The 18083-nt window shown below is 43.8% G+C and overlaps 1 protein-coding gene across 4 annotated transcripts in view; it reads right to left on the reverse strand.

Annotated features, from left to right (window-relative positions):
- The window catches only part of ano8b (anoctamin 8b), a 98022-nt gene that overhangs the window by 45678 nt on the left and 34261 nt on the right, over positions 1-18083 (reverse strand). The window lies entirely within an intron of this gene.

Consider the following 18083-nt stretch of genomic DNA (forward strand, 5'->3'; position numbering starts at 1 on the left):
GAGAGAGAGAAAGAGAGAGAGAGATATATAGAGAGAGGAAGAAAGAAAGAAAGAAAGAAAGAAAGAAAGAAAGAGAGAGAGAGATAGAAAGAGAGATATAGAGAGAAAGAGAGAGAAAGAAAGAGAGAGAGAGAAAGATATATATATATATATATATAAAGAGAGATATATAGAGAAAGAGAGATATATATATATATATATATAGGGAGAGATATATAGAGAGAGAAAGAGAGAGAGAGAGAAAGAGAGATAGATATATATATATATAAAGAGAGATATATAGAGAGAGAGAAAGACAGAAAGAGAGAGAGAGAGAAAGATATATATATATAAAGAGAGATATAGAGAGAAAGAGAGAGAGAAAGAGAGAGAGAGAGAAAGATATATATATATATATATAAAGAGAGATATATAGAGAGAGAGAAAGGAGAGAGAGAAAGATATATATATATATAAAGAGAGATATATAGAGAGAGAAGAGAGAGAGAGAGAGAGAGAGAGAGACGAGAGAGAGAGAGAGAGAGACAGAGAGAGAGAGAGAGAGAGAGAGGGGTGGGGGGGCACATGGTCAGGTACCTTTCCATAGTGAAACAGATTGACAGACGAAGACATTTGTTGTAGAACTGTCAGTCAGTGCTTCCCCTCTCCCACAAACACTCCCGTCCCCTCTCTCTCCCTCTCTCTCCCTCTGCCAGAATAAAATGTCACCATCCTTCACTCTGCAACATGAGAGCTATCAAGTCGGACTTAACCCCTACCTGTCAGGGACAGAGGGCTTTCATTGTCATCTCTCTCTCTCTCTCTCTCTCTCTCTCTCTCTCTCTCTCTCTCTCTCTCTGTATGTATTCCTATAAGTGTGACCACACAGTTCAGGCCAGTACACACACACACACACACACACACACACACACACACACACACACACACACACACACACACACACACACACACACACACACACACACACACACACACACACACACACACACGTCAACAGTGTTTATATTTAGGTAGAGTGCAGTGAGTGCAGGGTCACGGACACTGGCATCATGTGACTCAAGAGACGTACCTGATCTGTACCTTCAAGGATTTCACTTCAAGTGAGGGAAAATTGCTCAGACAGTGAAATTGAGACGATTGTATTTATAAACCACTGATTTGAACCCGACTGTGAGTACACTACCGAAACCGAGGCACACAGACAGTAGAGACATGATTTCTACACACAGGTAAGTAGTGAATGAAAGACATCAGTGTCCAGCCAAGCATCAATAGAGAAGAGAAGTACAGCCTCCAGCCTACAGGCTACAAAGGTAATGTTAAGGTGGCTGCGGTACGCTACAGAATTGCATAATGTCAGCCCTCTAAGGGAAAGAAACACAACCACACACGTCTTTGAATAAAGAAAATAAAGGTTCATCTCGTTGATCTCCTTTTCAACAGACAGCTGGTCCAAGATTGCAGCAGGGGTCAATAGTTCAACAGGAAGTGCAGTGCTCTAACCCTAAAGGCCTTGGGAAATGGGGTGCCATTAAAGGGACTTTTCTGACTTGCAAACCAACTAGCCAAAATCTAAAACTGACCCTTACCTTAACCCTAACCTTAATCAAACCCTTAAACCTAACCTTAAACCTAACCTTAATCAAACCCTTAACCCTAACCTTAACCCTAACCTTAATCAAACCCTTAACCCTAACCTTAACCCTAACCTTAATCAAACCCTTAACCCTAACCTTAACCCTAACCTTAATCAAACCCTTAAACCTAACCTTAACCCTAACCTTAATCAAACCCTTAAACCTAACCTTAACCCTAACCTTAATCAAACCCTTAACCCTAACCTTAATCAAACCCTTAACCCTAACCTTAACCCTAACCTTAATCAAACCCTTAACCCTAACCTTAACCCTAACATTAACCCTTACCTTAATCAAACCCTTAACCCTAACCTTAACCCTAACCTTAATCAAACCCTTAACCCTAACCTTAACCCTAACCTTAACCCTAACCTTAATCAAACCCTTAACCCTAACGTTAACCCTAACCTTATCCCTAACCTTAACCCTTACCTTAATCAAACCCTTAACCCTAACCTTAATCAAACCCTTAACCCTGACCTTAACCATAATCTTAACTGTAACCAATTCTGAAATGAAATATTGTTTGCACGTCAGAAAAGTCCCTTTAGTCTGTCCCTTGGCAGAGTTGTCTGAGGACAGTTTGTGCTGTACACTGCTGGCTGACTCCTGAACAATACTAGTGGGGGTGGCCAGACAAAATGCCTGTCCCAAAACAGTTCTGTGCTCAGTGAGCCGTAGGTCCTCAGAGATGGGTAGAAAGTGGGCCACGTTCCAGAGATCTCAACTGGGCACAGTTTAACACTGCAGCCTATAATGGCATGACAAATCACTTGCTGCATGAACAAAATTATGTTTATTTTTCATAAGATCATGACACAGGAAGTAAATAATAATATACACTTGAAAAAATCTCATTGTTATTGATTTGAACATGAAAGACAAGATATAATGACAACACAGCAAGCAGGACAATATAAACAGATAAGGTAAGAATCATTAGGTAACAAACAAGTCACAGACTAGGAGATGGCAACACGGTGCCCCTACACACTGTGTATGTACTACAGACCCATCTCCTCTCTGTAAAGGCTCTATTACTACTTTGACATTTCCACCATGGCTGGTTAGCCAGAGAAGACAAGTCCTGAGCCAAATCTCACCTCATATCGGTTACACACACACACACACACACACACACACACACACACACACACACACACACACACACACACACACACACACACACACACACACACACACACACACACACACACACACACACACACGACACACACACACACACGGTGGTCACACACACAAGGTCATAGTCAGCGTTATGGCATCAACAACCAGATGGTCACCAGACCAGATAGTCTCTTCTATAAATCATAGATCATGAGTTTAACTAGATACCACAGCCCTATAAACAGCTGTCACATTTAAAACCCTTCTTCTCTGACCAGTCCTTGGTGACCTTCAGTCATTCCACATATCTGATGTATACCTACTGAAGCACACCATAGTCAACCAGTCAACAAAGCAAATCACCAAGTCCTTGACCAGTTCAATCAGGTGAACCAGTTGAATCAGGTGGATTAAGTGGGCAATGTTGGAATAAATCCAATATGTTGAATAGCTAGGGGTCTGCGAGGACTGATTTGAGACATACACTGTTCTGCTCGGTGTGGTTCTGCTTCCTTGAACAGACTGATGATGACATTGGATAGGATAACTAGCTATTTCCTGGAACAGACTGATGATGAAAGAGGAGAGTAGAACCAGCTACTTCCTGGAACAGACTGATGATGACATTGGATAGGATAACTAGCTACTTCCTGGAACAGACGGACAATGAAAGAGGAGAGTAGAACCAGCTACTTCCTGGAACAGACTGATGATGAAAGAGGAGAGTAGAACCAGCTACTTCCTGGAACAGACTGATGATGAAAGTGGAGAGTAGAACCAGCTACTTCCTGGAACAGACTGACAATGAAAGAGGAGAGTAGAACCAGCTACTTCCTGGAACAGACTGACGATGAAAGAGGAGAGTAGAACCAGCTACTTCCTGGAACAGACTGACGATGAAAGAGGAGAGTAGAACCAGCTACTTCCTGGAACAGACTGACGATGAAAGAGGAGAGTAGAACCAGCTACTTCCTGGAACAGACTGATGATGAAAGAGGAGAGTAAAACCAGCTACTTCCTGGAACAGACTGATGATGAAAGAGGAGAGTAGAACCAGCTACTTCCTGGAACAGACTGATGATGAAAGAGGAGAGTAGAACCAGCTACTTCCTGGAACAGACTGACGATGAAAGAGGAGAGTAGAACCAGCTACTTCCTGGAACAGACTGATGATGAAAGAGGAGAGTAGAACCAGCTACTTCCTGGAACAGACTGATGATGACATTGGATAGGATAACTAGCTACTTCCTGCAACAGACGGACAATGAAAGAGGAGAGTAGAACCAGCTACTTCCTGGAACAGACTGACGATGAAAGAGGAGAGTAGAACCAGCTACTTCCTGGAACAGACTGATGATGACATTGGATAGGATAACTAGCTACTTCCTGGAACAGACGGACAATGAAAGAGGAGAGTAGAACCAGCTACTTCCTGGAACAGACTGATGATGAAAGAGGAGAGTAGAACCAGCTACTTCCTGGAACAGACTGATGATGAAAGAGGAGAGTAGAACCAGCTACTTCCTGGAACAGACTGATGATGAAAGTGGAGAGTAGAACCAGCTACTTCCTGGAACAGACTGATGATGAAAGAGGAGAGTAGAACCAGCTACTTCCTGGAACAGACTGATGATGAAAGAGGAGAGTAGAACCAGCTACTTCCTGGAACAGACTGACAATGAAAGAGGAGAGTAGAACCAGCTACTTCCTGGAACAGACTGACGATGAAAGAGGAGAGTAGAACCAGCTACTTCCTGGAACAGACTGACGATGAAAGAGGAGAGTAGAACCAGCTACTTCCTGGAACAGACTGATGATGAAAGAGGAGAGTAAAACCAGCTACTTCCTGGAACAGACTGATGATGAAAGAGGAGAGTAGAACCAGCTACTTCCTGGAACAGACTGATGATGAAAGAGGAGAGTAGAACCAGCTACTTCCTGGAACAGACTGATGATGAAAGAGGAGAGTAGAACCAGCTACTTCCTGGAACAGACTGATGATGAAAGGGGAGAGTAGAACCAGCTACTTCCTGGAACAGACTGATGATGACATTGGATAGGATAACTAGCTACTTCCTGCAACAGACGGACAATGAAAGAGGAGAGTAGAACCAGCTACTTCCTGGAACAGACTGACGATGAAAGAGGAGAGTAGAACCAGCTACTTCCTGGAACAGACTGATGATGAAAGAGGAGAGTAAAACCAGCTATTCCTGGAACAGACTGATGATGAAAGAGGAGAGTAGAACCAGCTACTTCCTGGAACAGACTGACGATGAAAGAGGAGAGTAGAACCAGCTACTTCCTGGAACAGACTGATGATGAAAGAGGAGAGTAGAACCAGCTACTTCCTGGAACAGACTGATGATGACATTGGATAGGATAACTAGCTACTTCCTGCAACAGACGGACAATGAAAGAGGAGAGTAGAACCAGCTACTTCCTGGAACAGACTGATGATGAAAGAGGAGAGTAGAACCAGCTACTTCCTGGAACAGACTGATGATGAAAGAGGAGAGTAGAACCAGCTACTTCCTGGAACAGACTGATGATGAAACTGGAGAGTAGACCCAGCTACTTCCTAGAAAGAACAATGAGGGGGTTTTCCAGAGAAAAATAGCCCCATACTGTCTACTATTGTGTGTCATGAGGTTAAATAAGGTTTGGATTGTTTATCTGTTATAGTCCCAGATAATCTTCAGATGACTCACTTTGCCACTACAGACGGCCTATTTATGGACAGTTACATTTGGAGTACTTATTAAGGAATTCCATCTCGTTTCAGGATGTTCTTCTATTATAAATGGTAAAACATTAGATTTCATTTTAATCTTAAGAGTCATTCACTGCCCCCCAAATTCCTCCTGTTCCCCATGCAGCTGTAGTTTGAAAGGCCAGACAAAGTCCTGTAGCCTGCCCCTGAACAGCATTCTAATGAGGCCTGCATTCACTGCTCCACACACACACACCGCCTAAATACCTTGATTTATGAGCCTCACTTACAGGCAGATTGGTGTGCAGCTTACGTGTGTGTGTGTATGGTTCTTTATGTGTGGGTCTTTGTGTGTGTGTGTGTGTGTGTGTGTGTGTGTGTGTGTGTGTGTGTGTGTGTGTGTGTGTGTGTGTGTGTGTGTGTGTGTGTGTGTGTGTGTGTGCGTGTGTGTGTGTGTGTGTGTGGAGGAGGGAGGGGGGGGTCTTTATGTGTGGGTCTTTGCGTGTGTGTGTGGAGGAGGGGGGGTCTTTGCGTGTGTGTGTCACTGTAATACTCAGTGGGAAGCCCATTGACACTGGGACACTGGTGGTGTCTCCATTTGGCCACACATTGCCCATTGGGGCTTATCGACAGAGTGGCAGGTGTGTGTGTATTAGTGCGTCTGTGTGTGCACTCTGCTCAAGTGCACCTGATGCCATGCTGCTGAAGGGACAGAGGACAATACGGCCCCTATCAACAGACCCAGGGTCAGCAGTCACAGACAGGTGTCCAGTAACTCAAGCATTTTATTGGAAAATCGCTGTTCTAGGAAAAGGGCTCATTTAGCAGCAGCCGCTCTGTTATGTGTTCTCAGGCTCCACTGATCTGGGGAAAAAGGGGGGATACCTAGTCAGTTGTACAACTGAATGCATTCAACTGAAATGTGTATTCCACATTTAACCCAACCCCTCTGAATCAGAGAGGTGAGGAGGGCTGCCTTAATCAACATCCATGTCTTCAGCGCCCGGGGAACAGTGGGTTAACTACCTTGTTCAGGGGCAGAACGACAGATTTTTACCTTGACAGCTCGGGGATTCGATCTTTTGGTTACTGGCCCAATGCTCTAACCACTAGGATACCTGCCTCTAACCACTAGGCTACCTGCTCTAACCACTAGGCTACCTGCCTCTAACCACTAGACTACCTGCTCTAACCACTAGGCTACCTGCTCTAACCACTAGGCTACCTGCTCTAACCACTAGGCTACCTGCTTCTAACCACTAGGCTACCTGCTCTAACCACTAGGCTACCTGCTCTAACCACAAGGCTGCCTGCCGCCATCTATCACCACTCTGTAAAATAATAATAATAATACATGTAATAATTATAGATACATACAGAACCAGTCAAAAGTTTGGACACACCAACTCATTCTAGGGTTTTTATTAATGTTTTAATTGTAGAATAATAGTGAAGACATCAAAACTATGAAATAATACACATGGAATCATGTAGTAAGCAAAAAAGTGTTAAACAAATCAAAATATATTTTATATTTGAGATTCTTCAAAGTAGCCACCCTTTGCCTTGATGACAGCTTTGCACGCTCTTGGCATTCTCTCAACCAGCTTCATGAGGTAGTCACCTGGAATGCATTTCAATTAACAGGTGTGCCTTATTAAAGTTAATTTGTGAAATGTCTTTCCTTCCTAATGCGTTTGAGACAATCAGTGACAAGGTAGGGGTGGTATACAGAAGATAGCCCTATATGGTAAAAAACCAAGTCTGTCCTTTGGTCTGATGAGTCTAAATTTGAGATTTTTGGTTCCAACCTCGATGTCTTTGTGAGATGCAGAGTAGGTGAACAGATGATCTCCGCATGTGTGGTTCCCACCGTGAAGCATGGAGGAGGAGGTGTGATGGTGCTTTTCTGGTGACACTGTCAGTGATTTATTTAGAATTCAAGGCACACTTAACCAGCATGGCTACCACAGCATTCTGCAGCGATACGCCATCCCATCTGGTTTGCGCTTAGTGGGACTATCATTTGTTTTTCAACAGGACAATGACCCAACATACCTCCAGACTGTGTAAGAGCTATTTGACCAAAAAGGAGAATGATGAGGTGCTGCATCAGATGACCTGGCCTCCACAATCACCTGACCTCAACCCAATTCAGATGGTTTTGGATGATTTGGACCTTAGAGTGAAGGAAAAGCAGCCAACAAGTGCGCAGCATTTGTGGGAACTCCTTCAAGACTGTTGGAAAAGCATTCCAGGTGAAGTTAGTTGAGAGAATGCCATGAGTGTGCAAAGCTGTCATCAAGGCAAAAGGTGGCTACTATGAAGGAACAGAGGAACAGAGGTACTATCTCAAATATTTGTTTAACACTTTTTTAGTTACTACATGATTCCATAAGTGTTATTTCATAGTTTTGATGTCTTCACTATTATTCTACAATGTAGAAAATTTTAAAAATAAAGAAAAACCATTGAATGAGTAGGTGTGTCCAAACTGTTGACTGGTAGGGTATATATAGTTGATATGTATGATAATAGCAAAGCAATGCGTCAGACTATATGGAATATACTGTAATATGTAACTGTTAGTCCTCTCGAGGAAAGAGATTGATATAGTACTTTGTTTGTGTGGTATTGCTGAAGAAAATGCAAACAAACAAATGTAAATTGACTAACCTAAACCTTCCCCACTCACACTACAAACTATCACCCTCAGGCACTTAAGGAAATCATGAATGTCATGGATATATTGGAATTAGTGGATATATGGAGGCTTAAATACCCTGATCTAGTGAGATATACATGGCGGAGGCTTAATCAAGCTAGTCGTCTTGATTACTTTCTTATGTCATTCTCTCTGGCACCAAAAGTTAAAAAGTGTTGATAGGGGACAGAATGCGGTCAGACAATCACATAATTGGCATATATATTACTCTTACAGAATTTCCACGTGGGCGAGGATATTGGAAATTTAATCAAAGCCTACCAGATGATAACTTGCTTTTAACTAGGACAGAAGAATTTCTAACAGACTTTTTCAGACATAACATAGGTACAGCAGATCCCCTTATTGTATGGGACACTTTTAAGTGTGCCTTTAGAGGCCATGCAACGCAGTACTCATCTATAAAATTAACATCTGTACAGAAAGACTAATGTGAAGGCCAAATAACAGTGGAGGAACTTCTTGATGCAATTAAAGCCTTTAAGTCCGGAGTGTGATGGCGTACCAGTGGAACTACAGGGCTGGATGGTATACCAGTGGAACTACAGGGCTGGGTGGTATACCAGTGGAACTACAGGGCTGGGTGGTATACCAGTGGAACTACAGGGCTGGATGGCATACCAGTGGAACTACAGGGCTGGATGGCATACCAGTGGAACTACAGGGCTGGATGGTATACCAGTGGAACTACAGGGCTGGATGGCATACCAGTGGAACTACAGGGCTGGATGGTATACCAGTGGAACTACAGGGCTGGATGGCATACCAGTGGAACTACAGGGCTGGATGGCATACCAGTGGAACTACAGGGCTGGATGGTATACCAGTGGAACTACAGGGCTGGATGGTATCCCAGTGGAACTCCAGGGCTGGATGGCATACCAGTGGAACTCCAGGGCTGGATGGTATACCAGTGGAAATACAGGGCTGGATGGTATACCAGTGGAACTCCAGGGCTGGATGGCATACCAGTGGAACTACAGGGTTGGATGGCATACCAGTGGAACTCCAGGGCGGGGTGGTATACCAGTGGAACTACAGGGCTGCGTGGTATACCAGTGGAACTCCAGGGCTGGGTGGTATACCAGTGGAACTCCAGGGCTGGATGGCATACCAGTGGAACTCCAGGGCGGGGTGGTATACCAGTGGAACTACAGGGCTGCGTGGTATACCAGTGGAACTCCAGGGCTGGATGGTATCCCAGTGGAACTCCAGGGCTGGATGGTATACCAGTGGAAGTCCAGGGCTGGGTGGTATACCAGTGGAACTCCAGGGCTGGGTGGTATACCAGTGGAACTCCAGGGCTGGGTGGTATACCAGTGGAACTACAGGGCTGGGTGGTATACCAGTGGGACTCCAGGGCTGGGTGGTATACCAGTGGGACTCCAGGGCTGGATGGTATACCAGTGGAACTCCAGGGCTGGATGGTATACCAGTAGAACTACAGTGCTGGGTGGTATACCAGTGGAACTCCAGGGCTGGATGGCATACCAGTGGAACTCCAGGGCTGGGTGGCATACCAGTGGAACTCCAGGGCTGGATGGTATACCAGTAGAACTACAATGCTGGGTGGTATACCAGTGGAACTCCAGGGCTGGATGGCATACCAGTGGAACTCCAGGGCTGGATGGTATACCAGTGGAAGTATACCAAACCTTTTTTTATATACTCAGAGGACCATTATTAGCATGTTTTAACCACTCCTATATAAATGGTAGATTATTGGACACGCAACAAGAAGGTCTGATTTCATTATTAATGAATCAGGATCCAAGGGCTAAATATAAAGATCCAGTCCATTTAAAAATTGGAGGTCTCTTACACTTTAGTGTTGTGATGCAAAAATTCTAGCTAAAGGCTTGGCGCATAGAATTAAAAAGGTTTTGTCAGATATTATTCATCCTAATCAGACAGGTTTTTTACATGGACGATACATTGGAGATAATATAGGACAAGTACTGGAAACAATAGAATGCTATGAAATATCGGGGACACCAGGCCTGGTATTTATAGCTGACTTTGAAAAGGCTTTTGATAAAGTACGACTTTTTATTTTAGTTATTTTTTATTTCACCTTTATTTAACCAGGTAAGCTAGCTGAAAACAAGTTCTCATTTACAACTGCGACCTGGCCAGGATAAAGCAAAGCAGTGCGACAGAAACAACAACACAGAGTTACATGGAATAAACAAGCGTACAGTCAATAACACAATAGGGAAAAAAATAAAGTCTATATACAGTGTGTGCAAATGGCGTGATGAGGTAAGGCAATAAATAGGCCATAGTGGCAAAGTAATTACAATTTAGCAGATTAACACTGGAGTGATAGATGAGCAGATGATGATGAGCAGATGATGGTGTGTAAGTAGTGATACTGGTGTGCAAAAGAGCAGCAAAGTAAATAAAAACAATATGGGGATGAGGTAGGTAGATTGGACGGGCTATTTCCAGATGGGCTATGTACTGCTGCAGCGATCGGTTAGCTGCTCAGATAGCTGATGTTTAAAGTTAGTGAGGGAAATGTAGGTCTCTAGCTTCAGCGATTTTTGCAATTCGTTCCAGTCACTGGTAGCAGAGAACTGGAAGGAAAGGCGGCCAAAGCTGGTGTTGGCTTTGGGGATGACCAGTGAGATATACCTGCTGGAGCGCGTGCTACGGGTGGGTGTTGTTATCGTGACCAGTGAGCTGAGATAAGGCGGAGCTTTACCTAGCATAGACTTAGATGACCTGGAGCCAGTGGGTCTGGCGACGAATATGTAGCGAGGGCCAGCCGACTAGAGCATACAGGTCACAGTGGTGGGTGGTATAAGGCGCTTTGGTAACAAAACGGATGGCACTGTGATAGACTGCATCCAATTTGCTGAGTAGAGTATTGGAAGCTATTTTGTAGATGACATCGCCGAAGTCGAGGATCGGTAGAATAGTCAGTTTTACTAGGGTAAGTTTGGCGGCGTGAGTGAAGGAGGCTTTTTTGCGAAATAGAAAGCCAATTCTAGATTTGATTTTGGATTGGAGATGTTTGATATGAGTATGGAAAGAGAGTTTACAGTCTAGCCAGACACCTAGGTATTTGTAGTTGTCCACATATTCTAGGTCAGAACCGTCCAGAGTAGTGATGCTAGTCGAGCGGGCGGGTGCGGGCAGCGAATGGTTGAAAAGCATGCATTTGGTTTTGCTAGCGTTTAAGAGCAGTTGGAGGCCACGGAAGGAGTGTTGTATGGTATTGAAGCTCGTTTTGAGGTTAGTTAACAGTGTCCGAAGAAGGGCCAGATGTATACAAAATGGTGTCGTCTGCGTAGAGGTGGATCAGGGAATCACCCACAGCAAGAGCGACATCGTTGATATATACAGAGAAAAGAGTCGGCCCGAGAATTGAACCCTGTGGTACCCCCATAGAGACTGCCAGAGGTCCGGACAACAGGCCCTCCGATTTGACACACTGAACTCTGTCTGCGAAGTAGTTGGTGAACCAGGCGAGGCAGTCATTTGAGAAACCAAGGCTATGGAGTCTGCCAATAACAATACGGTGATTGACAGAGTGAAAGCCTTGGCCAGGTCGATGAAGACGGCTGCGCAGTACTGTCTTTTATCGATGGCGGTTATGATATCATTTATACAGTTTATGGAGTTTATACAGTTGAAGTCGGAAGTTTACATACACATAGGTTGGAGTCATTAAAACTCGTTTTTCAACCACTCCACAAATTTCTTGCTAACAAACTATAGTATTGGCAAGTCGGTTAGGACATCTACTTCATGCATGACGCAAGTAATTTTTCCAACATTTGTTTACAGACAGATTATTTCACTTATAATTCACTGTATCACAATTCCAGTGGGTCAGAAGTTACATACACTAAGTTGACTGTGCCTTTAAATTGACTAATTGATATAATTTGAGTCAATTGGGGGTGTACCTGTGGATGTATTTCAAGGTCTACCTTCAAACTCAGTGCCTCTTTGCTTGACATCATGGGAAAATCCATAGAAATCAGCAAAGACCCCATAAAAAATTGTAGACCTCCACAAGTCTGGTTCATCCTTGGGAGCAATTTCCAAACGCCTGCAGGTACCACGTTCATCTGGACAAATCTGGACAATAGTACGCAAGTATAAACACCATGGGACCACACAGCCGTCATACCGCTCAGGAAGGAGACGCTTTCTGTCTCCTAGAGATGAACGTACTTTGGTGCGAAAAGTGCAAATCAATCCCAGAACAACAGCAAATGACCTTGTGAAGATGCTGGAGAAAACAGGTACAAAAGTATCTATATCCACAGTAAAACGAGTCCTATATCGACATAACCTGAAAGGCCGCTCAGCAAGGAAGAAGCCACTGCTCCAAAACCGCCATAAAAAATACAGACACGGTTTGCAACTGCACATGGGGACAAAGATTGTACTCTGGTCTGATGAAACAAAAATATAACTGTTTGGCCATAATGACCATCGTTATGTTTGGAGGAAAAAGGGGGAGGCTTGCAAGCCGAAGAACACCATCCCAAACGTGAAGCACAGGGCTGGCAGCATCATGTTGTGGGGGTGCTTTGTTGCAGGAGGGACTGGTGTACTTCACAAAATAAATGGCATCATGAGGAGAGAAAATTATGTGGATATATTGAAGCAACATCTCAAGACATCAGTCAGGAAGTTAAAAGCTTGGTCGCAAATGGGTCTTCCAAATGGACAATGACCCCAAGCTTACTTCCAAAGTTGTGGCGAAATGGCTTAAGGACAACAAAATCAAGGTATTGAAGTGGCCATCACAAAGCCCCGACCTCAAACCTATAGAACATTTGTGAGCAGAACTGAAAAACTGTGTGGGAGCAAGGAGGCCTACAAACCTGAGTTACACCAGCTCTGTCAGGAGGAATGGGCCAAAATTCACCCAACTTATTGTGGGAAGCTTGTGGAAGGCTACCCGAAACGTTTGACCCAAGTAAAAAAATGTAAAGGCAATGCTACCAAATACTAATCGAGTGTATGTAAACTTCTGACCCACTGGGAAAGTGATGAAAGAAATAAAAGCTGAAATAAATCATTCTCTCTACTATTATTCTGACATTTCACATTCTTAAAATAAAGTGGTGATGCTAACTGACCTAAGACAGGGAATTTTTCAGAGGATTAAATGTCAGGAATTGTGAAAAACTGAGTTTAAATGTATTTGGCTAAGGTGTATGTAAACTTCCGACTTCAACTGTATATACAGTAACCAGAATCCCGGGGGTCAAATCAAAATCAAATCAAATGTTATTGGTTACATACAAACGGTTGGCAGATGTTATTGCAGGTGTAGCAAAATGCTTGTGCTTCTAATTCCGACAGTGCAGCAGTATCTGACAAGTAATCTAACAATTCCACAACAAATACATAATACACACAAATCTAAGTAAAGAGATGGAATAAGAATATATAAATATAAATATATGGATGAGTGATGGGTCGACACAGGGGGCGGGTCTGTACACGTGAACAAGCTTTAGGGTGTCCAGGCCACCCTCAAAGGGTGAGGTGCTGTGCCAATATGTCACATTAAATCACAGGACAAAACAGCTGGGATGTTGGGACCCGGAACTAAACGCAACACACGTATAACAACATTCTGACTTCAACACTACCAGTGTGTTCATAAACCTGGAACTGTTCATAACATAATTATTACACATTCATAACAGCATTCATAAACTACAAATAGGTCCAGGAGCCACTTTCTCCAGTATAACTGATGCAGTGACCCACGGAAGGCATTCTCACTCAGTCCATGGAATATTTGTAAACCCATCAATGGAGTCTTAATATAGGATAGATAAACCTAACAGAAACATCTCTGTTCCCCCTAGCAACAGAGACTGCATTACCTCACAGACAGACCAGGGGGAAGGGAGTGTGTGGAATTGCTTTGGAGCAGTACGTGTATCACATGGGGCGGTCCTAGAGGAAACACACGTATCCCAAACCCCACACTAAATATTAAATCCTCAAACCATCCCTTTAGGCACTATGCCGAAGATCTGAGCGGACTGTCTGGACAGCTGCCCATTGGTTTGGGATTCAGCATAATTATTATGATTACACACACACACACACATATCAGACACATACATATGCAAACATGTACACACACACACACACACACACACACACACACACACACACACACACACACACACACACACACACACACACACACACACACACACACACACACACACACACACACACACACACACACAAGCAAAAATACATGCATGCATATCCACCGACGGACATTAGACAAACCTGCCATACACCCTAGTTGTCGTATAACATGTCAAAAAGGGCATCAGTGTTTTTCTGAATCCCATTCCAAACAATCCCATCTAGTGAGGAAAAATGAAGCCAGATATCTGCATGATGCAAGCGCAGCACACATGCCTTGCGGAGATGAAAAAATTCCAAGCGGTGGCCCACCCTCTCCCCTTGTCTCTCTCTTTCTCCTTTCTCTCCCTCTCTCCTTTCTCTCCCTCTTTCCTTTCTCCGTCACCCAAACACTGATCTGCTTGATTTCTGGTCGCAATGGCCACCTCAGAGAACCCTCCCAAAGCACACACACTCACACACTTACACACACACACACACACACACACACACACACACACACACACACACACACACACACACACACACACACACACACACACACACACACACACACACACACACACACACACACACACACACACACACACACACACACACACACTCCCATTCTTCTCCTCAAGCAGCGGAATACCCCGACACTCCCAGTCTTCTCCTCAGGCAGCTGAATACCCAGACACTCCCAGTCTTCTGCTCAGGCAGCTGAATACACAGACACTCCCAGTCTTCTCCTCAGGCAGCTGAATACACAGACACTCCCAGTCTTCTCCTCAGGCAGCTGAATACCCAGACACTCCCAGTCTTCTGCTCAGGTAGCTGAATACCCAGACACTCCCAGTCTTCTCCTCAGGCAGCTGAATACCCAGACACTCCCAGTCTTCTGCTCAGGTAGCTGAATACCCAGACACTCCCAGTCTTCTCCTCAGGCAGCTGAATACCCAGACACTCCCAGTCTTCTGCTCAGGCAGCTGAATACCCAGACACTCCCAGTCTTCTGCTCAGGCAGCTGAATACCCAGACACTCCCAGTCTTCTCCTCAGGCAGCTGAATACCCAGACACTCCCAGTCTTCTGCTCAGGCAGCTGAATACCCAGACACTCCCAGTCATCTCCTCAGGCAGCTGAGTACCCAGACACTCCCAGTCTTCTCCTCGGGCAGCTGAATACACAGACCTGTGAGCGGATATAAAAGCTTCTCTCACTGGCTTAGCAGGTAGCCTTCTTTCCCTCTCTTTATCTCTCTCTCTCTCTCTCTCTCACCCTCTCTGTCCTCTTTTCACTCCCCGTCACCTTGTATCTGTGCGGCTCCTGTGGGTACTGCCAGTGCTATGCTGAGCAGAGAGAAGACGGGCTGGATTGAAGAAGGGTGCCCCGTACAATAATAAATAGTATTCTTTAAATAAGTAAAACATGATCAAAGTAACTAAGACACCATATTCACCAGTCCACAATAGTCATTATAACAGTCTGATGGTCACATGGGGCATATTCTTCACTAGGATGTGATACTAGTGTAGACCAGTCCTGATTGGTGAGATCTCGGCCTCCTGAGTGGCGCAGAGGTCTAAGGCACCGCATCTCAGTACAAGAGATGTGACTATAGTCCCTGGTTCAGATCCAGGCTGAATAACATCCAGCCATGATTGGGAGTCTCATAGGGCGGTGCACAAATGGCCCAGCGTCATCTGGGTTTGGCAGTGTAGGCGGTCATTGTAAATAAGAATTTGTTTTAACTGACTTGCCTAGATAAATACAGGTTCAATTAAATAATGTCCAGTGCTGTTATTTTTTTTAGGTGAGTGAGCACAAAATAAAAATGTAAACGATGTCATCATTACCTTAATCAAAGTCTGTACCGACAGATGTAGCCTGTTGAATATATCATCCTATACAATATAATTCCATATCATTATAGAATATGCATAAAATAGATCCTCCAATTGCAACGTCTGCCTAGGCCAACACATACTGTCTCAAGAACATGTTCTGTTGTTAATACTCTCAATAGGCGTATCACATTTCAAAATAGGCCATCATCCCTGTCAATTGTGAATGATAATTAGATACCGGTGAAACGTCCAAACTGTATCTACATACCAATCATTTGATCTCCATTAGTTTCATGGGAATACGTATTCAGATCTTATTGAATGACTGTCTGGTGAGTGAATTAGAGCAGATGGGGTTAACACACTATATAGCCTTCCTAGTATTTCGTTTCAATCAAAGCATATAACAATGATATTATAATAAAAAAAAATTTACTATTGAACTTCAGCTAACCATCAAAAAATGTCATTAGAAATTAGGAAGTGTTTTGGTGTAACAGTATCGCTATAGGCCTACTATGCTATGCTATTATATTCGGGTTCTGTTGTTGTCACGGTTGTCGTCGATAGAAATGGAGGACCAAAACGCAGCAGGTATGTGCAGGCTCATCTTGATGTTTATTTGCTTTCAAAATGAACGTACAAAAATAACAAAACACGAACGATCAACAAAAACAGTCTGGTAAGGCACAAGGCGAAACACAGAACAATCACCCACAAAATACAAGACAAACACACCCAACTAATATAGGACTTCCAATCAAAGGCAACACCAAACAGCTGCCTTCAATTGGAAGTCCAACCCCAATTAACTCAACATAGAACCAGACACACTAGACTAAACATAGAAATACCTAAACATAAACCAAAACCGGAAACACTAAATCAAACACCCTTTTAACAAACACACCACCCCGAACCACATAAAACGAATACCCTCTGCCACGTCCTGACCAAACTACAATACTAATTAACCCTTATACTGGCCAGGACGTGACAGTTATGTAAAATGCTAATGAATCATTATGTGATCTTGCGAGATATTTATGCAGCTTTGATCTAACTTTACTAAACGAGCCCCGATGTGAGAATTGATCATCTTGTATTTGTTATAATGATAGTCAATGATGAGTAGGACTATTAGGCAACAGATCTGGATGAGGGTTATTTTAAGCGATTGGAACGCCATTCGTGGTGCTGAAAGGACAGCCAGGATCGTGCACTGATGTTAAAAAAGCATAGACCCCAAATCTCTCTGAATGAACTCAAACCTGCATTGGACAACATGAATAAAGGCAAATGACCTGGATGGGTGGTTACTCCTCCTGAGGCCTATTTAACATTTTGGAATCAATTAGGTCCACTATTGCTCTAAATGATTAATACAGCCGTTCACAGAATAGGTTCATTTGGAAGAGATGTGGACACTAATTTCGCGTTAATTAAAAAAAGGTAAGGATGCCACCCAGTGTTCTCACGACCCCAACTGGTGGTGCTGAAGGAAAGCTCTGTCATTCGACCAGTTCAGGAACAAACAACAATCATTTGAAGTATAGTCTAATAGGCCTGTGACTACGTGGTACACAGTGCATTCGCAAAGTACTCAGACCCCTTCTCTTTTTCAGGTGGAGTCCAAATTTGACATTTTCGGCTCCAACCGCAGTGTCTTTGTGAGACGCAGAGTAGGTGAACAGATGATCTCTGCATGTGTGGTTCCCACCGTGAAGCATGGAGGAGGAGTTGTGATGGTGTGGGTGTGCTTGCTGGTGACACTGTCAGTGATTGATTTAGAATTCAAAGCACACTTAACCAGCATTCTGCAGTGATAGGCCATCCCATCTGGTTTGCGCTTAGTGGGACTCTCGTTTGTTTTTCAACAGGACAATGACCCAAAACACCTCCAGGCTG

The sequence above is a fragment of the Salmo salar genome, chromosome ssa10, assembly GCF_905237065.1.
Source record: "Salmo salar chromosome ssa10, Ssal_v3.1, whole genome shotgun sequence".
Lineage (NCBI taxonomy): Eukaryota > Metazoa > Chordata > Actinopteri > Salmoniformes > Salmonidae > Salmo > Salmo salar.